This window comes from Pelobates fuscus, chromosome 8, assembly GCF_036172605.1.
Source record: "Pelobates fuscus isolate aPelFus1 chromosome 8, aPelFus1.pri, whole genome shotgun sequence".
NCBI lineage: Eukaryota > Metazoa > Chordata > Amphibia > Anura > Pelobatidae > Pelobates > Pelobates fuscus.
This window is the reverse complement of record NC_086324.1, coordinates 16,500,350-16,523,721: the sequence shown is the minus strand read 5'-3', so window position 1 is coordinate 16,523,721 and position 23,372 is coordinate 16,500,350.

Genomic DNA, 23,372 nt, shown 5'->3' with positions numbered 1-23,372 from the left:
ACCACCCCGGGTAGGCGGATTCAGTGACTAGTCTACGTTTTGGGAAGACGCACCTGAGAAAGTCCCACGATTCTCGGGTGGCAGTCGAGCATTGTAGACGTTCTTGTTCAGTTTTCCTTCTCTCTCCCTATATCTAGGACGCTGGTATAGGGGTAAAGGGATTATGGGGCAGGATTTAAGCAAGCCCAGTAAGGGCTGGTTAGCATGTGATTTAGTCGAAGACAGAGAGGGTGAGGAAATGGTTAAAGGTGTTGAAAAGATTGCAAAAGTATGTAGAATTGCTGTACCGACATGTGGAAGATTGCAACCAGAAAGTTGGCGTAGGTTACTGACAGAAAAGAAAGGCAAACTTACAGATAATGGTTTATTAAAGACTGCTGAAGCATGGTATAGAGTAGCGAAGGCTATTCAGCTAGAAGGTTGGGTTGAGGAAGAGATAAATCACAAAGGTGTGAAATTGTTTGTGTATCATAATAATTGTGTTGCTGGGGTCTATCCTCAGCCAGCGCCCAAAACCGGCGCCCAGGGAATGTCTATCCCCAAGGTTCAGTCAGCAATTAGTGATAGCCAGCTGACTATGTTCCCCACTCCCAATACCCATCCCATCACCTCCCCTGTCTGCCCGGTCCTGAATTCTGATGGATCTTTCTTTTCCCCTGCCCCATCTTTAACATTCCCATCATCCTCATCCATCCCTACGCTACCTGCTATACCTTCCCCTAACATTTCATCTGCCATTCCTGCCCTACACTCTCTCTCTGTTCATGACCCCCTCCTCTCTTCTTCCACCCAACTAACCACCTCCTCCGCCCTTGCCCCGGCTCCTCCCTCTACACCCACCCCTACCAATCCCTCTCCGTTCCCTCCCATCTCCACCCCAGCTCAATACCCCACCTCCTTCCCCTCCCCAGCTTGGCCCTACCCCTTCCCATATCCCATGGCCCTGCCCTATCCCGGATATCCACTCCCCACTCCCCAAGCCACGCCCCAGGTTCCGGTCATGCCCAGTCCGGCACAGTCTGCCCCGGATGTGCCCTCTTCCAACATGGCCGCCACTTCTTCCCTTAACCCTAATGTAGTACCTTCTCCGGCCACCAATATGGCGGCCCCCAGTTCGGCCCTGATGCCGGTAATTCCCGGTGACTACCTATCCCCAGGTTATGACTCGCTAGCCACCCCTGCATCTGGGGCTCGTTCCCAACCACCGATCCTTTCACCTCATTCAGGCCCTGCACCACGCAAAAGAGCCAATATCATAGAATTCGATGATGACGAGATGGACAGGGTGTCCCATGTCTCATCGGAGCTTGCCGCGGGAGCCCCAACTCATCGTTCTATCGATGACCCCTTTGGCCACAAGGGTCGGGGAGAACAGGCCCCTCCTAAATATGTTGCTTTCAATCCCACTCAAGCTAGTGCTCTAATGAAATCACTCCCTGACCCAGAAAAACAGCCTATGCCCTTCTACCGAGGGATAGTTCAAATTCAAAAGACTTATTCCGCGGCATGGCGTGATCTACTGAGCATTTGTGCTATAAAAGCAGGGGATGCATATTGGCCAAGCATGGCCCGACACCTCAGTACGGATCTGCTCGGCAGTGACGTTGATTACCCCTCCGGAGTAACTTTTTGTACCCAATTAAGAGAATGGGCTAAGGACAAACTTGCGGATCAGGCTGCTGGCCTTACTGATGTTATTCAAGATAAAGGAGAATCAGTGGAAAGGTTTCATGCAAGGCTGTATCAAATGTTCACAGATTTGGGGTTTGATCTTACTGACAAGATTCATTCACAAATGCTGTCAGGTGCGTTTGTCCAAGGTGTTAAAGACTCTATACGCAAGGGAATCATTGCTGCACGTCCTGAATACAAGGTTGTTCCCTTGGATACCCTGCTTTTAGTTGCTAGAGGTCTGGAATCTGTTCAGACCCCAAGAAGACCCAATCCAGCTCCACTCATGGTGGCCCGCGCTACCCCCATCACCTCTGGCACCAAGGGTGCCAAGCTAGAGGATGTAACTTGTTTTAATTGTGGGGCTCAGGGACACTACAGAAGTGATTGTCCGGAACCTAAAAAGGAACCTGGGGCACCCAGAAAGTTCTCTAAATCTGCCCCAGGCCCCAAGACCGAGAAAAAGATTCCAATTATTGAAGAACCAGATGATTAGGAAACTGGCAAGCCTGTGTCTGTAATCCCTGTAATGGCAGCGTCTACAGGGGATAAGGGAGGGCCACTTGCCACAGTGACTTTGCCCATTGAAGACCATCCTACTACATTTCTAGTTGACACAGGTGCAGCCCGTAGTGTTCTACGAGAACAAGACCTGCCAGACCCATCCTTCCTGTCCAGTATTGATGTCTCTTGTGTTGGAGTGGATGGCCAGCCAAGACGTAGCCCTTTAACAACTCCACTACGAGTTGGCTCTAGCCTGCTTGCTCGCTTTGTAGTATCCTCCACATGCCCCATTAACCTGTTAGGTGCTGATGTTCTCTCACGCCTGCAAGCATCCATCACCTTTACCCCGGATGGGCAGGTAGAAATGTTTACACCTCTGTCTGTATCAGACACTTCAGCCCTATGCTCTTTGCCTCTGATGCTGCATATAGAAAAGCCCCGTGAGGAGGCAGCAGAATTAAGGTCCAATTTCCCAGAGGAATTAAAAACACAGGTGCCCGCTAAGTTATGGTCCTCAGGCCCAGAGGACATAGGTCACCTAAATGTTCCCCCTGTGGTGGTAAAGCTTATTTCAGGAGCTAAGTTACCAAGAAAACCACAATATCCATTAAAACCAGCACAGTCTGCTGCAATTTCTGTCCACATCAAGGCACTCTTGGGGAAGGGTGCCCTTGTCAAATGTAAATCTGAATGCAACACCCCGTTATTTCCTGTGAAAAAGAAAACTCCAAAGGGTGAGCCAGAGAAGTACAGGATGGTTCAGGATCTCCGTGCTGTTAATGAAGCTACCGTCCTAGACACCCCTCTTGTACCAAATCCTCATACTCTGCTCTCCGGAGTCCCACCATCTGCAAAATTCTTCACAGTTATTGACCTGGCCAATGCCTTTTTCAGTGTCCCACTGGACCCATCCTGTCAATACCTGTTTGCTTTCACTCATGAAATGCAACAGTATACCTGGACTGTCATGCCCCAAGGGGCACAAAATTCTCCAAGTCAATTTGCTAAGGCCATGGGCACCATCCTTGACCCATGGCAAGCTGAGCACCCAGAAGTTGTCCTACTTCAGTATGTGGATGATCTACTGCTGTGTGGAGATGATATTCCCACTACTGAAAGGTGTTCAATCAGTCTTCTTTCCTATTTGGCAGAACAGGGATGCAAAGCTTCACTCATCAAGCTACAATTCTGTCAATCTTCAGTGATCTTCCTTGGACATTGCCTATCTCAAGGTACCAGACATCTTACTCGGGACCGGGTAAGAGCTGTTCTGGACATTCCACCTCCGAGGACTTCAAAGTCTCTTCATGCCTTCCTAGGCCTCATTTCCTACTGCAGAGCATGGATCCCAGAAGCCTCTCTGCTTATGCAACCTCTCTATGACGCTCTTAAGTCTGACCCGTTTTGTCTGACCAATGACGCCCTGGACAATTTCGATGCTTTAAAACGTGCCATTGCTTCAGCTCCTGCCTTGGGCCTACCTGACTACTCCAAACCTTTCAAATTATTCGTCTCTGAAAGACAAGGCCATGCTACAGGAGTCCTCACCCAAACTAATGACTCAAGAGGCCGCCAGAGGCCTATTGGATATTTCTCATGTCAACTGGACATTGTGGCCAGAGGGACTCCTTCCTGTCTCAGGGCTGTTTTTGCTGCGAGAGAACTCATAGAAAGAACCTCAGACCTGGTCCTTGGCCACCCTCTGGTTGTTTTGGCCCCTCATGACATTTCTGCCATCATCAACCAAGTCCAGCTCAAGCACGTGTCTCCAGCCAGACATCTGCGCTTACAGTGTCATCTTCTTTTGCCTGACAACATTTCCATACAAAGATGTCAAGTGCTTAACCCGTCCACTCTTCTTCCACTCCCTGAGGGGGGTATCTATTATGGATTTATCACGGATGAAACCTACATTCACCTGCTCTGTGGATGTATCAAGAAAGTCATGCATCCACATTTGACATTTTATGAAGGCGAAAAACCTCTCTGTGAAGGCCCAGATCACGCCTTCTGCACCATGTGGTACAAACCGAACATTACTCCTGAACCTTGCTATGAAGATGAGCTTTACCACCGGACCGATGTAAAGCTCACTGCACAAGACTTCTATTGTGACTCTGAAGGCAATAGCATGGTCTTGATCCAGCTACCTCAACAACTTAACTACCTTTACCGTCATTGGGATACTGCTATCCCACATATTCCTGTTACCAAGTTGAAGACAAGGTCATGGAATGATCTTGGGCCCATGGCAAAACTATGGGCCACCATGAACAAAGAACAGCTACAGGAAAATGGTATTGTCAAATACCCAACAACTGACCTTCTAGAAGCATGGCCACGCCATTTCCTGGAAAAGGAATTCCAAGATCTGGTCATAAAGAATGATTATGACCCAGAAACACCTCATGACTGTTTTGAACAGATGAAAATGGAAACAGTGCACTTACCAACTGTGCATGAGAACCCATTACCAGATCCGGATTTTACCCTGTTTGTGGACGGATCGAGATATGCCGATGAAGGAGGAACATATCACACAGGATATGCCGTAACCACAACAGATGAAGTCATTAAATCATCATCCTTACCGCCAGCAATGTCTGCGCAAGAAGCTGAATTACAGGCTCTGACTTCAGCATGCAAAATTTCCGAAGGAAAACGTGCCAACATCTATACAGATTCAAGATATGCTCTGGGTGTGGCACATGACTTCGGCCTAATTTGGAAGACTAGAGGATTTCTTACCACCGCCGGTACACCAGTCAAACACAGCACTGCAATCAAGGAGCTAATGGATGCCCTCCTACTCCCCAAAGAAGTGGCCGTTTTGAAAGTTAAGGCCCATGGGAAATTGGATACAGATGAAGCAAAGGGCAACCATTTGGCTGATCAAGCTGCTAAGTTAGCGGCCAGGGATCTGCAGGAAGTGGATGAAGAAGTGTCCGGACAAGAAGAAGAAGAAGTCCCTATTTTTGCTTTGCAAACTCTTCCTACTGATTTGCGAATCTTACAAGAACAACAAGCTGCAGTCACTCCTGAGGAAATCCAGAAATGGAAAAAGAAAGGAGCTGTCCAAAAGGACGGAATATATTACAACAACTTCAAATTTTGTCTTCCCAGAAATTTATACCCAGCAGTGGTCCAATGGGCACATGGGCCTGCACACCTGTCAAAAGAACTGATGGCCGCCCTCATACAGAAGTATTATGAAGCACCCGGAATCACAACATTGATAAGCAACTTCTGCAAAGCCTGTGTTATTTGTGCAAAATGCAACCCGGGAAGACCAGTCAAGGTGCCTGCAAAGAACCTGGCAAAGCCCATGTACCCCTTCCAACGAATTCAAATTGACCACATCCAAATGCCCAAGAGTGGGCCCCATGAATATGCACTAGTAATAGTGGACATGTTCTCAGGCTGGCCAGAAGCCTACCCAGTGGCCAATATCACTGCAAAGACAACCGCAAAGCGCCTAATTACAGATATTGTATGCAGATTCGGACTCCCAGAAGTCATTGAGAGTGATCAAGGCCCAGCCTTTACAGCAACTGTGACTAAAGAAATTTGGACTGCTCTAGGGGTGACTCTAGCCTTCCATACCCCTTACCACCCACAAAGTAGTGGTAAAGTGGAGCGCATGAATGGCACTCTAAAAACCAGAATGTTAAAAATGTCACAAGAAACAAAGATGCCCTGGCCAGAAAGCCTACCAATAGCTCTATTCAGTGTTAGGCACACACCTAGAGGGAAGCATTCACTGTCCCCATATGAGGTTCTATTTGGGACAGCACCCAGACTAGGTTGTTATTATCCGCAGCAGTTGCAACTCCAATCAGATGTTTTAGTAGACTATGTAACTGAACTTGCAAATGTCCTAAACAAAATACATGCCCAAGTTTTCTCTTCAATTCCAGATCCCGAATTGGATACAGGTTCCCATAACCTACTCCCCGGAGATTGGGTCCTGGTTAAGAAGTTTGTGCGGAAAAATACCCTAGAACCGAGATTTGACGGTCCATTCCAAGTTCTCCTGATTACCGCAACCTCCGTCAAATTGGCCGGTAGGCCAAATTGGATCCACGCTTCCCACTGCAAGAAATCTCCTGCCCCAGAGGAGGCGAATATCGCACAAACATGTATCTCTGGTACATCTTCCCCTTAATTAGCCTTATGAAGGCCCAGCAAGTAGCCATTACCAAAGACATTAGTGGGTACACCTTCTGGTATAATTCATCATGCACCCAGGTGGCTACTTATACCTTTGACTACTGTGATATTGTAGAATGCCCATTTCCCACACCACAAATCCAGAGCATCTATAGAGATATCCCTCATTCGAAAGACCCATATGTTTGTGTAGTTGACAAGCAATGGGGGCACAATTGTGACCATTGGGGGGCGGCGGGGTGGAATGCCGGGCCTGCCTGGGGTTACAAACCAAAAAGTGCCATAGCTAAAGTAGATGATCGTGGTAGATCGCTTCTCCAGAGAATGACTTTGAGAAAGCCTGGGGGGAGCACACCAATGAAATTAATCCTTAACATTGAGCACCCAAGCCCAACAGATGCAGACCAGTATGTGATGGGAATGTACTGGAAAAGGGGTTCCTACCAGAAATTAGGGCATTTCTACCTCAAAGATATGTGCAACTCTTCTGAGTGGCAAGGGGCCACCCATATGGTCCCTAACCCATTAAAACCCCATATCCAGACCTTTCAGGACATGATGGCCATTGCTAACCCCACTTTTGAAGATACCATGGCCGCTGAAACAGGTTTTAATGATGTAAATTTATGGTTAGAATGGATGAAATATAATGCTAATAAGCATAATAGAACCGCATGTTATGTGTGTGGAGGTGCCCGGCCTCACCTGGGTACCGTACCTTTAATCCTACCCGTAGATATAGAAGAATGTGTTTTAAGCCTTTTTGCCTATCACTATAATTTTAACAGGTCCATATGTATTGCATGGACAAAGGAGTATCCTCTTCTAGCCAAAGACGTCAAACCCCCTGATGGTATTACCGTATATAAAGGTAATTACACTTGCTATGCCATGTACGATGGTATTGGTAAATTTGTAGGTAACTTTTCCAAAGGCTATTGTGCTACATACAGAACTGTCCCTGTACGTTTGCTGCAACATCACACTAGGTCACTAGGGGACATTTATTGGTTGTGTGGGGATTTACAGCTAAGATCCAGAATGGACACAGAATGGTGGGGAGAGTGTACTTTGACTAAGGCCATTATGCCTATACATATTATTTCTGACACACACCTCAACACCCATGAGTTCAGCCACACTAAGGTTAAACGTGACGCCCCAGTGAAAGGAAGTTTTGATCCTCATGTATATATTGATGCCATTGGAGTGCCCAGGGGGGTGCCCAATGAGTTTAAAGCTAGGGATGAAGTTGCTGCAGGATTTGAATCAATTTTTACCATAGTTACCGCAAACAAGAATCTAAATTGGATAAATTACATTTATTATAATCAACAGCGTTTTGTCAATTACACCAGAGACGCCCTCCAGGGGTTGGCCGAACAGTTGCAGGCCACATCCCAAATGACTTTCCAGAATAGAATGGCCCTAGATATGATCTTAGCCGAAAAAGGAGGGGTTTGTAAGATTTTGCCCGACACTATGACATGTTGTACTTACATCCCAGAAAACACAGGCCCTAATGGTAAAGTCACACTCGCTATAGAAAAATTAAATGACCTGTCTGAAGAGTTAAAAAGGAATTCGGGGATAAAAGATCCCTGGGAAAGATGGTTTGGTTGGATGACAGGATGGCAAAAGGCTTTAATACAGATTGGTATGGCTATACTAATTTTTCTTTTTATTTTTGCTCTTCTCTTTTGTTGTGTCCTCCCATGTCTGAGAAAATCCCTCATGAAGACTGTTGACCAAGCAGCACCCACTTTGACCCATCTCGAAGTTGATGACCAAGAATTCCAAGACATCAACTCACCCTGTCTGCCGCTGCAAACATTCCCTTTTGTTGATAAAGTGCAGGAATTCTAGGAAGGGACTAGCTCAGGGACAGCATCTGTCAGTGAATGGTAAAGGCCCCATGTGGAGAAGTGGTGGGTTAGCTGCCATGGGATACCCTTGGGTGTGAAGCGTTCGAGAGCCATACTGACGGATGGTTAGCCTATTAGGGTCAGATCTAGGGACAGCCTTGCACTTTGCATTAACACCTAGCTAGCGGCCACGGGGTTTCTGTGCCTTTGGGTTAACACGTCTTCTGATACTAATATAATAAAGTTTTATCTCTTAGAATCTAACATTTCATAGGGGGGACTGATGTGGAATTATTAAAAATCTTTATTGTACTTGTATTGAATTATTGTACTAACCCCATTTTAACTTTATACTGTGACTTCGTCCTCCATTTTGTCCTCCTAACCTGACTTCTTCAATCCTCCATTTTGTCCTCATGACTTAACTTGTTCATTTTAAAACTACATTACGTGACTGAACTTCTCAACCCAATTAATACAGTAGACAAAGACCGTGTTTCCTTCAAGGACAAGTACCAGGAGGTGCTGGCTACTCCTTAAGACTTGCTGGCTACTCCTTAGAGCTTGTAAGATAGTACAGTTTGAAGGCCACAGAACACAGTAGTAATGAAATGTTCTATTCATAAGAGACCTTGCACCTGGACATAAAGCCTGATATCATTGACCGTGTAAAATGACGCTTAGGACCCCCTTGTCCCCCACCCGTGTCCAGAATAATCCCACCTCTGATGGGTGGGCACGGGACTAACCTCTTAATTTTACGAACCAATAGGTAAGACACTAACCCCGTCACTTAACAATTAATCCAATTGATGATGTTTATTTGCTGATATTCTAATAATCAATGATGACGCAAAATGCCTCTTAAAAGGGCCTGCGCGCCCGCTTTTTCTTCACTTGCCAATAAACTTTCTCGAAGTTATTTTAACCTGAACCTCGTGTGTCAGACTTAATTACTTCAGCGTATATACGCAATTTAATTTTATTGATTTGGACAGGAACAGATAGACTTTGAACATTTTGGTTTACTTTCAAAAAGTACCATAACACATGCTCTGTCTTAAAGGACCGAGATTATTAATACAGCAAACCTCCCATTGGACCCGGGTTTAGTGGAACAGTCCTGATTTTGAACCTAGGAGAAACACGGCTAAAACTGCTTACCGTGAGCATCTACTGACCATGTGAGAGCATTTTGGTCAAACAGCTTTCGCATGCTGCCCTGGTTGGCTGGTTTGTTGTGCTGTATGTCAACCCAGAATGCATTGCAATGATGATATACCTCCCTCCTCTCTAGATTTTACACCATTGTTAAAAAGGTATATTGTAGATATGTGAGGAACACTTAAAACTGTGAATCCTACAATTATATTTCCCTGATAAAAAAACGGGAGCTCTCTCTCCATTTGACTTGTCCAGTTTGCCCATTTTCTTGTTCAGACCAGGCACAGCCAGGCACACATTGCAAATGAAGAGGAATCATTTCTATTTCTTCTCTTCTCTGTATGCTTTCTCTATGCTGATTGGCATTATAAAAATTCTGGGAAGCAACAGTTCCCCTTAAAATGCACTCGGGGTATGCAGGGTCACTTCATGCAAGGCTACTTTGCAATGTTATAGAAACATAGACTGTGACGGCAGATAAGAACCATTCGGCCCATCCAGTCTGCCCAATTTTCTAAATACTTTCATTAGTCCCTGGCCTTATCTTATAGTTAGGATAGCCTTATGCCTATCCCACGCCTGCTTAAACTCCTTCACTGTGTTAACCTCTACCACTTCAGCTGGAAGGCTATTCCATGCATCCACTACCCTCTCAGTAAAGTAATACTTCCTGATATTATTTTTAAACCTTTGTCCCTCTAATTTAAGACTAGGTCCTCTTGTTGTGGTCGGTTTTCTTCTTTTAACCCCTTAAGGACCAAACTTCTGGAATAAAAGGGAATCATGACATGTCACACATGTCATGTGTCCTTAAGGGGTTAAATATAGTCTCCTCCTTTACTGTGTTGATTCCCTTTATGTATTTAAATATTTCTACCATGTTTGCCTTTATTGGACGGGTGACTTGCCCCATTTTTTGGGCACAGCTACCACTGGTGTCAAATATGTCAAGCTTTCGATCACTGGCACCCCCCCCCCCCCCACTAATGAATTCTGTTATCTCTATTTCACACCTTCCAGATGTTGGACATATAAAAAATATACACATCATTTTACAAATATTGAAGATCTCACACATCTTTCTTAAGAAAGAAGATTATTCTGGCATTTGGGTCACATTACCCTTTGTTGTTGTTACCAGCAGGGGAAGTGACACTCTGCTATATATTTATTGGAGATTTCCTCTTGGACTTGGAATTATATGTGATTTATTTATTATCCATCCATTTTCTGTTTTCTATACTATTTATTTACTTTTATCTTTTTTTATTACATGTTATTTTGACACTTTTATAAGGTCTTCTTAACTCCTGGACTTTTCCATTATAGTACTATAGTGGTATAATTTTATATAAAAAATATAGCCTACGTTTTGATTCCAGGACTTTGCTGCGATTTGTAGGTATAACTATGCTGTTCGGCCAAATGTTAATACAGCTATTGCAATTCCTTCCTCTTTACATAGAAATGTAAGATCATTTATTATACACACACTGCAGACTGGAGTTGGCCACTCTTATTTTGATGCGTTTTAAAAATATATATATTAAAGGAATACTCCAAACAAAAATGTTCCTTTGCTTTTAACCCCTTAAGGGTCACACCCCTGTGTGACATGTCATGATTCCCTTTTATTCCAGAAGTTTGGTCCTTAAGGGGTTAAGAACACTGCCTGTCCTCCTCCTGTGAAGTCATTGAGGCGGATTACTTTTCGTGCAATCAGATACTTCTCGTAGGACATCATTGAGGACACACATGGAATGCAGGACTTGTGATAGAGAAGCATTAGGCACTCTCTCAGTATCTGATGTCAGTATACTTTGCATGCTAAAGCCAGATGTCATAAAAATTAAAAAAGGTTATCGATTTCTGTTCTGACAGCCAATAGAGACAATGAAATTGGAAAATGTAAACAGCGCCTTTCCATTAAGTGCGTATAGAGTTTAGAGTGACTGTCCCTTTAAACAAGAAAAACAATATTGACATATGAAGATCTGCCTGCTTACCAATAAAATATATGTGATATGCTAGATAACGATACATTATATTTTCTGAGTTGTTGTTTTTTGTTTTTTTTTGTTTGTTTATTGGGAAATTTTTCCAAATCAGTACTTTTTCCCCTAAATTTAGCAAATTGTTTTTTAATTCACCACCATTATTTGTTAAGTGAATGAATCCATTTTATTGCGACAATGCCTGTTACAAGCATGATACAAATGTGGCGTGCAGCCTTGCTTTGGTTGAAGTATTGTGTTTATCTGTCACATTTAAAGACAAGGTTGCAAGTACTTTACCCATTGTTCGCATTTCAACAAAATATTTCAGATTAGTTTTATTATCCGAGTTTTTCCTTTATGATAATGCTGTGTTTAACTGTCATATACGTACATACATCATTCCTGATAAACTACTTCCCTTTGGCTGTTTTGTTTGTCTTACAATAGTAGCATAATTAGTTTAATGCAATCCTGCGGCAGAACAATAATTAACAGATAAGAGATGAAGAGGGAGGGGAAAATAGCAACTTTGTTAAAAAATATTCCTGATTGCACTAACAATTATACTATGAAATATGTTGTTTTGGTCTCAGTAGGGAAGATGCTCTTTAGAGACAAACTCTTACGGACACGTAGGTCTCTTCTTCATTAAAGAGAACGTTCTGCATTGAAAGGGAAACTAAAATCATCCTCATTTCAACGAAGTGGTCTGAGTGAAGGTGTTTTTATAAATTATGCTGTTTACATTGCAGGGGTAAATTCACCTCCAGCGACCTTCTTCCTGGCAGACAGACTATCGGCATAGACTCTATGACAGATGTCTGTCTGCAAGATAGCCCACCTATCATCTGTTGGCTGGCCATTCTTCAGTCTTTTGAAGCATGCATGAGTCATCCACATCATCGTTTTCACTTCCATTCGTGTCATTAGAGAGGCCGCGCCAGGCGTTGGGAAGCATTACTAGGTTTCCTAAATGTAGGCTGCCTATTGAAGTAGGTTGCCACTCACGAAGGCAGGCAAATGGCAGCACTGGATTGGATAGGAAGAGGTAAGTACTGTGAATGCACAGTTATACTGGTAGAATGTTGTGCTCTTAGTTTGTGAGATTATGAATAGAATGCACAGTTATACTGGTAGAATGTTAGACTTTCAGAGTGAGATTATGAATAGAATGCACATTTATACTGGTAGAATGTTAGACTCTCAGAGGGAGATTATGAATAGAATGCACAGCTATACAGGTAGAATGTCAGACTCTCAGAGTGAGATTATGAATAGAATGCACAGTTATACTGGTAGAATGTTAAACTTTCAAAGTGAGATTATGAATAGAATGCACAGCTATACTGGTAGAATGTTAGACTCTCAGAGTGAGATTATGAATAGAATGCACAGCTATACAGGTAGAATGTTAGACTCTCAGAGTGAGATTATGAATAGAATGCACAGCTATACAGGTAGAATGTTAGACTCTCAGAGTGAGATTATGAATAGAATGCACAGTTATACTGGTAGAATGTTAGACTCTCAGAGTGAGATTATGAATAGAATGCACAGCTATACAGGTAGAATGTCAGACTCTCAGAGTGAGATTATGAATAGAATGCACAGTTATACTGGTAGAATGTTAGACTCTCAGAGTGAGATTATGAATAGAATGCACAGCTATACAGGTAGAATGTCGGACTCTCTGCTCTCTGTGTCAATGTCTGGGTACTTTTTCTTGGTAGAATGTTGTTTGTAAGGAGACGGGTGTGCATTAAACTACAATAAATGTAACTGATTAAACTGCTGAACATTTAAAAATAACCTGATTCATTAAAAAAAGAAAAGAAAAATGAACAATAAAATCAAACCTTTTCCGTCCTGCGAGCGCTTGTCGCAGACTGAACTCTTATAAAGGCTTTCCCACACTCTGTTAGGTATTACATTGCATGGGAAAAGTTTCCACACAATGGAATATCAATAAGAGCGCTCTGATATTGGATACTCGTTTGTCCAAGCGCTCTGATACTTGGCTGTCCGAGCACTCCGATACTCGGCTGTCCGAGCACTCCGATACTCGGCTGTCCGAGCACTCCGATACTCGGCTGTCCGAGCACTCCGATACTCGGCTGTCCGAGCACTCCGATACTCGGCTGTCCGAGCACTCCGATACTCGGCTGTCCGAGCACTCCGATACTCGGCTGTCCGAGCACTCCGATACTCGGCTGTCCGAGCACTCCGATACTCGGCTGTCCGAGCTCTCCGATACTCGGCTGTCCGAGCTCTCCGATACTTGGCTGTCCGAGCACTCTGATATAGTGGAGCCTCTCTCCCATTTGTTTAATTAATTAGAACCCCCACCTGCCACCCATTGGTGGGCACTGGGACGAACACACTAGGTTCTCCCACCCTGAATATTTATAATAAAAAATATATATTTTTTACTATTTGATGTGGCAGCTGGCTAACAAGCACTGACCAGCTGCCACATAATTAACCCTCGAGTCACCAAGGGTTTCTTAACTATTTGGCTGCCAGCGGGAAAGCAGTTCTTCAAATTATCAATTCACTTGAAAAAATGTAAGTAAACGATAATTTGTAAATGTACATCCTACTGGATGCACCTGGCTCAGAATTGTATTTAAACCAGTGCTTTGTGAATCTTCCAAATCCCATACTTTGTATCTGGGCGATTGCTTCAAATCGGGTTGGTCCGACCAAATTCCGACTGTACCTGGCTTTAGTAAATATGCAAACTGCCATTGCGGTCATAACTCGCCCATTTTCACTGGATCTTGTCCACCTGGACTACATCCAGTGTTTAGTAAATAACCCTGAGAGACTTAGAGAAGGTATACAATTAGAACGTGATGAGTGCATATATTCTACAGACGTTTAAAAATATTCTACTTGTCCAAGGGACTAAAATGGAAGTTCAATCTACATGTCTGTCATGACAATCGACTTGTCAGGATACAAAATAATTGAAATCAGAAAGTTTGGGGACCCAGCAAAGACCTGGATAATGACAGAGTTATTCAATTATCAGAATTTTACCAAATTACATTCAAATGGAAAAATGGAGACAAAAATGTGGAAAAATTCTCCAGCTCCAACAGATATACTGGCTTTTTTTTGTTCAGTTTTGACAATAGACTGCTGCGGCTGATGGCTGTATGAAATGTGCGCATTGTGTGTCTGCTGGCTGTATGTAATGTGTGTGCTGGCTGTATGTAATGTGTGTGCTGGCTGTATGTAATGTGTGTGCTGGCTGTATGTAGTGTGTGTGCTGGCTGAATGTAATATGTCTGCTGGCTGTATGTAATGTGTGTGCTGGCTGTATGTAATGTGTGTGCTGGCTGTATGTAGTGTGTGTGCTGGCTGAATGTAGTGTGTGTGCTGGCTGAATGTAATATGTCTGCTGGCTGTATGTAATGTGTGTGCTGGCTGTATGTAATGTGTGTGCTGGCTGTATGTAATGTGTGTGCTGGCTGTATGTAGTGTGTGTGCTGGCTGAATGTAATATGTCTGCTGGCTGTATGTAATGTGTGATGGCTGTATGTAATGTGTGTGGTATGTGCTACACGGTTCAGCAGTGCCTGTCTGCGAGGAGCTATTACTGTGGTCTGCACATGGCAAAGATAAAGGCTAAAAATAACCTGCCTGCCCGGCGCTAGAAGTTGCATGTCCCCTGCATTGGTTGAGAAATGAGACACCAATGGACCTAACATTGAAAATATATATCATTATACTGTTTTAAGTAATGCTACTTATAGACTTACACTGTGAATGTACACAATTCCACTATCATGATAATCCACAGAGAGAGCAGAACACTCTACTCTAATGAACGTTCTACTCACAGTCTCACACTGAGAGAGCACACCATTCTATTCTAATGAACATTCTACTCACAGTCTCACACTGAGAGAGCACAACATTCTCTCTAATAAACATTTTACTCTCAGTCTCACACTGAGAGAGCACAACATTCTACTCTAATGAGCATTTTACTCACAGTCTTACACTGAGAGAGCACATTATCCTACTCTAATGAACATTCTACTCTCAGTCTTACACTGAGAGAGCACAACATTCTCTCTAATAAACATTCTACTCTCAGTCTCACACCGAGAGAGCACATCATCCTGCTCTAACGAGCATTCTACTCACAGTCTTACACTGAGAGAGCACAACATCCTGCTCTAGTGAACATGCTACTCACAGTCTTACACTGAGAGAGCACAACATCCTGCTCTAATGAACATTCTACTCACAGTCTCACACCAAGAGAGCACAACATTCCACTCTAATTAACATTCTACTCAGTCTTACACTGAGAGAGCACAACATCCTGCTCTAATGAACATTCTTCTCACAGTCTCACACTGAGAGAGCACAACATTCTACTCTAATGAACATTCTACTCACAGTCTTACACTGAGAGAGCACAACATCCTGCTCTAATGAACATTCTTCTCACAGTCTTACACTGAGAGAGCACAACATTCTACTCTAATGAACATTCTACTCACAGTCTCACACCAAGAGAGCACAACATTCCACTCTAATGAACATTCTAATCACAGTCTTACACTGAGAGAGCACTGCATTCTACTCTAATAAACATTTTACTCATAGTCTTACACTGAGAGATCACAACATTCTACTCTAATTAACATTCTACTCACAGTCTTACTGTAACGAAAATATACCCCAACTCGCAGGATTCTACTCGACAAAAGACAACACAGAGAAGAGATAAGTCTACCGGACCTTAGAATGGCCAGACTCGACGTATATGAGAGGAGACAGAGTCAGGAACGATCCGAGGTCAAGGGCACAAAGAGACAGCATAAACTAGGACTAGCCGGGGTCTGGTACACAGTAAACAGCAAGCCGGCAAACAGAACAGATAAGGATAAAGAGATAACAAAGCCAAGGTCAATACGAAGGAACACAACTGAACACCACAAGCGCTAAAGGGAACTGAAACAGAAACCATGATAGGGCAGGGAGTAAAGGGAAAGGTAAGTTTAAATACCTTCAACTTATTCTTGATTGGCCCCTGTCATATCCACGCCCCCAATATGTGAGAGTATGGGGAGTGTGGGGTGACAGGGGCCAATGGGAGACCGTTTTGGTTTTCGGCTCCCACTTCCCCTTTAAGAGCATGCGCGTGACGCGCGGCGCGCTCTCAAAGCTAGGCGGGACACGTGACCGCATTCCGCGGTCAGCGCCCGGAACAGAGGACAAGGTAAGTAACGCTACACTTACACAGAGAGCACAACATTCTACTCTAATTAACATTCTACTCACAGTCTTACACTGAGAGAGCACAACATTCTACTCTAATGAGCACTCTACTCACAGTCTTACACTGAGAGAGCACATTATCCTACTCTAATGAACATTCTACTCTCAGTCTTACACCGCGAGAGCACAACATACTCTCTAATGAACATTCTACTCTTAGTCTCACACATAAGGAGCACATCATCCTACTTTAATGAACATTCTACTTACATTCTTACACTGAGAGAGCACAACATTCTACTCTAATGAACATTCTACTCACAGTCTTACACTGAGAGAGCACAACATTCTACTCTAATAAACATTTTACTCAGTCTTACACTGAGAGAGCACAACATTCTACTCCAATGAACATTCTTCTCACAGTCTCACACCGAGAGAGCACAACATTCTACTCTAATGAACATTCTACTCACAGTCTTACACTGAGAGAGCACAACATTCTACTCTAATGAACATTCTTCTCTCAGTCTTACACTGACAGAGCACAACATTCTACTCTAATGAGCATTCTACTCTTAGTCTCACACATAAGGAACACATCATCCTACTTTAATGAACATTCTACTTACATTCTTACACTGAGAGAGCACAACATTCTTCTCTAATAAAAATTTTACTCAGTCTTACACTGAGAGAGCACAACATTCTACTCCAATGAACATTCTTCTCACAGTCTCACACCGAGAGAGCACAACATTCCACTCTAATTAACATTCTTCTCACAGTCTCACACCGAGAGAGCACAACATTCTACACTAATGAACGTTCTACTCACAGTCTTACAGTGAGAGAGCACAACATTCTACTCTAATGAACATTCTACTCACAGTCTCACACCGAGAGAGCACAACATTCCACTCTAATGAATGTTCTACTCACAGTCTTACACTGAGAGAGAACAACATTATACTCTAATGAACATTCTACTCCGTCTTACATCGAGGAATCATTCTACCAGGATCATCTGATGGAAAAATAAACATGCAAAACATAACATGTTGTTGTCTGCATTTGTCTTTAACCACTATTTGCTATTCTTTTGTGTTCTCTGATATCACCATGTAACCGCCATTTTACTATGCATCAATCAAGTTTAATGAGTTCATTAGTGCGCCTCGGTACTGGAATATTGATCGCGTTTCAGATACTCCCGTAGTTTATCATCTTACAGCTTATTATTAGTATTATTTTATTGTTTTTGGCATATATAAAGCGCCAACTTATTCCGCTACACCATGTTTGGAAATAGTGGAAGCTGAAAGGGCAATTTTATAGGTTTTTATCTTTTTACGGAAGATTTAGGTCTCTCCAATACATTTTATATATATATATATACACACGCTTGCACATGAGGACACACAGCCCAGCTGTTTATATACTCAGCTTGAGGAGAATGTGACCCAGTTACCTGTATCCATACTTTGGTGGCAGTTTTATCACTCTTTATGGGCACAGTCAGAGCCTCTTATATCTAGAACACACGTAAGCGCAGCAGCAACATAAATACTTTGAAAACAGAAATAATTAAGGAATATGAATTGGCCAGTCCATTGCCTTTTAGAGGTTATCTGTTTTCTGTACATTACTGCAACCCCCCAGCGGTTGTTCTTCATTGTAGTCCCTCTAGCAATCTCTATACCATCGCCTTGCACCCTCGGCTTCTTACATACTGTCATTGCCGTTTCTCCTCTACTCTATTTAGCCTCGTCTGGGATTGTAGGCAATGTTTAGCCAAATCAGTGGTGGGTAACCTAATTTAATCAGAGAGCTACGGGCATGTCCCTACAGTACCATCAAGGACCCTACATGTAACACAGGCCAAACCAACTGAATGTTTAAAGAAAATGTAGAATATCATTGTACCATTACAATGATATTCTACACATCAGGGGTGCAGGAGAGGTGCATTGTACGTTAGCTCAAATTCTATGTTAAGTCTCAACCCTTCACCTTTTTTTTAATTGTGGGGCCCCTAACACAGCTCAAGGTCTGGGCCCCCGTGTGCCCGCCTCCAAATCCCACCCACAGGAATACACACACACAGACACAAAAGGACACAGACACAGAAAGATACACACATACTAACAGACACACACACATATAGACACATACACAGATACAGATACACACACACACTGACGTACATACATACTCACATACTGACAGACACACATACATACATACATACATACATACATACAAACTGACATACAGATATACAAACAGACATACATACATAATGGCATACATACACATACATACTGATAGACATATATACATACAGACATACACACACACACACACACACAGATAGATATATACATACACAGATACATCCAGACATACTGACAGACATACTGACATACACACTCACATACATACATGCATACTGACATATATATACATACATACACACATACACATAGACATACACACAGACATACACACAGACATACACACAGACATACACACTGACATACATACACATACAGACATACATACTGACATACACACTGACATACATACACACATACTGACATACACACAGACAGACATACTGACATACACACAGACATACACACAGACATACACACAGACAGACACACAGACATACACACAGACATACACACATACATACACACATACATACACACATACATACACACAAACAGACATACAGACATACACACATACATACACACACAGACACACATACACATACACACAGACTTACACAAAGACATACATACACAAACATACATACACAGACATACACACACAGACACACATACTGACATACACACATACTGACATACACACAGACATACGTACACATGCAGACATACACACAGACATACACACTGACATACACACAGGCATAAATACACCCACATACTGACATACAGACATACATACTGACATACACACAGACGTACACACAGATTTACATACTGACATACACACAGACATACATACTGACATACACACTGACATACACACAGACATACACACTGACATACACACAGACATACATACACACACATACTGACATACATACACACACATACTGATATACATACACACACATACTGACATACACACAGACATACATACACATACATACATACATACACATACAGACATACATACTGACATGCACACAGACATACATACTGACATACACACAGACATACATACACACACATACTGACATACACACAGACATACATACACACACACATACTGACATACACACACAGACATACATACTGACATACACACAGACATATACACAGAGATACATGCTGACATACACACAGACATACACACATACATACATACACACACATACTGACATACACAAAGACATACATACACACACACACACACATATTGACATACACACACAGACATACATACTGACATACACACAGACATACATACTGACATACACACAGACATACACACAGACATACATACTGACAGATATACTGACAGATATATACATACATACACACATACACATAGACATACACACAGACATACGTACACACAGACATACACACTGACATACATACACATACAGACATACATACTGACATACACACTGACATACATACACACATACTGACAAACACACAGACAGACATACTGACATACACACAGACAGACACACAGACATACACACAGACAGACACACATACATACACACAGACATACACACATACATACACACAGACATACACACATACAGACAGACATACAGACATACACACATACATACACACACACAGACACACATACACATACACACAGACTTACACACAGACATACATACACAAACATACATACACAGACATACACACAGACACACATACTGACATACACACAGACATACATACACATGCAGACATACACACAGACATAACACTGACATACACACTGACATACACACAGGCATAAATACACACACATACTGACATACATACACACACATACTGACATACACACAGACATACATACATACACACACAGACATACATACTGACATACACACAGACATACACACAGATTTACATACTGACATACATACTGACATACATACTGACATACACACAGACATACACACAGACATACATACACATACAGACATACACACACATACAGACAGACATACATACACACACAGGCATACATACACATACAGACATACACACAGACACACACACACACACACACCTCATTTACCAGCCACCCTCCTCTTACCTTTAAGTTGCAGGAGGGTGGCTGGGGATGATGGGAGTGAGTGGATGCCTCTCCTCTCTCCTGTCCTTTTTCCTCTCCCTCCGGTCTCCTCCCGTGCACAGTAAGCTAGGAGGAAGTGACCAGCCGTCACTTCCTCCCAGCAGCCCTTGCGGTGTAGCCGCTTTTTTTTTTTAAAGGGGCCCGGTCGCGCAATAACCTGGCCGCAGCGCTGACCGGGCCCCTCAAGATATGGGGCCCATCGGGTGGCCCTAAATGCTTGGGCCACCTGATGGGCCCTGGTGCAGATGCACCTGCGGCAGTTTTGCTGCTCCACGTGGGGCCCGGACGGCCGGGCCCCCCAGGGCCGCCGGGCCTGTGACAACCGTTATGGTTGTCACCCCCTGATGGCGACCCTGTCCACAGCAATAATACTCCCAGTAATGTATCTGAGTGTATAACAGAGCTACACAGCAATAATACTCCCAGTAATGTGTCTGAGTGTATAACAGAGCTACACAGCAATAATACTCCCAGTAATGTATCTGAGTGTATAACAGAGCTTCACAACAATAATACTCCCAGTAATGTATCTGAGTGTATAACAGAGCTCCACAGTAATAATACTCCCAGTAATGTGTCTGAGTGTATAACAGAGCTCCACAGCAATAATACTCCCAGTAATGTGTCTGAGTGTATAACAGAGCTCCACAGCAATAATACTCCCAGTAATGTGTCTTAGTGTATAATAGAGCCCCACAGCAATAATACTCCCACTAATGTGTCTGAGTGTATAACAGAGCTCCACAGCAATAATACTCCCAGTAATGTGTCTGAGTGTATAACAGAGCTCCACAGCAATAATACTCCCTGTAATGTGTCTGAGTGTATAACAGAGCTCCACAGCAATAATATTCCCAGTAATGTGTCTGAGTGTATAACAGAGCTCCACAGTAATAATACTCCCAGTAATGTGTCTGAGTGTATAACAGAGCTCCACAGCAATAATAATCCCAGTAAGGTGTCTGAGTGTATAACAGAGCTCCACAGCAATAATACTCCCAGTAATGTGTCTGAGTGTATAACAGAGCCCCACAGCAATAATACTCCCAGTAATGTGTCTGAGTGTATAACAGAGCTCCACAGTGATAATACTCCCAGTAATGTGTCTGGGTGTATAACAAAGCTCCACAGCAATAATACTCCCAGTAATGTGTCTGAGTTCATAACAGAGCTCCACAGCTATAATACTCCCAGTAATGTGTCTGAGTGTATAACAGAGCTCCACAGCAATAATACTCCCAGTAATGTGTCTGAGTGTATAGCAGAGCTCCACAGCAATAATACTCCCAGTAAGGTGTCTGAGTGTATAACAAAGCTCCACATCAATAATACTCCCAGTAAGGTGTCTGAGTGTATAACAGAGCTCCACGGCAATAATACTCCCAGTAATATGTCTGAGTGTATAACCGAGCTCCACAGCAATAATACTCCCAGTAATATGTCTGAGTGTATAACAGAGCCCCACAGCAATAATACTCCCAGTAATGTGTCTACTCCCAGTAATGTGTCTGAGTGTATAACAGAGCTCCACAGCAATAATACTCCCAGTAATGTGTCTGAGTGTATAACAGAACTCCACAGCAATAATACTCCCAGTAAGGTGTCTGAGTGTATAACAGAGCTCCACAGTAATAATACTCCCAGTAAGGTGTCTGAGTGTATAACAGAGCTCCACAGAAATAATACTCCCAGTAATGTATCTGGGTGTATAACAGAGCTCCACAGCAATAATACTCCCAGTAATGTGTCTGGGTGTATAACAGAGCTCCACAGCAATAATACTCCCAGTAAGGTGTCTGAGTGTATAACAGAGCTCCACAGCAATAATACTCCCAGTAATGTGTCTGAGTGTATAACAGAGCCCCACAGCAATAATACTCCCAGTAATGTGTCTGAGTGTATAACAGAGCTCCACAGTGATAATACTCCCAGTAATGTGTCTGAGTGTATAACAGAGCTCCACAGCAATAATACTCCCAGTAATGTGTCTGAGTGTATAACAGAGCTCCACATCAATATCACTCCCAGTAATGTGTCTGAGTGTATAACAGAGCTCCACAGCAATAATACTCCCAGTAATGTGTCTGGGTGTATAACAGAGCTCCACAGCAATAATAATCCCAGTAATGTGTCTGAGTGTATAACAGAGCTCCACAGCTATAATACTCCCAGTAATGTGTCTGAGTGTATAACAGAGCTCCACAGCAATAATACTCCCAGTAATGTGTCTGAGTGTATAACAGAGCTCCACATCAATATCACTCCCAGTAATGTGTCTGAGTGTATAACAGAGCTCCACAGCAATAATACTCCCAGTAATGTGTCTGAGTGTATAACAGAGCTCCACAGCAATAATACTCCCAGTAAGGTGTCTGAGTGTATAACAGAGCTC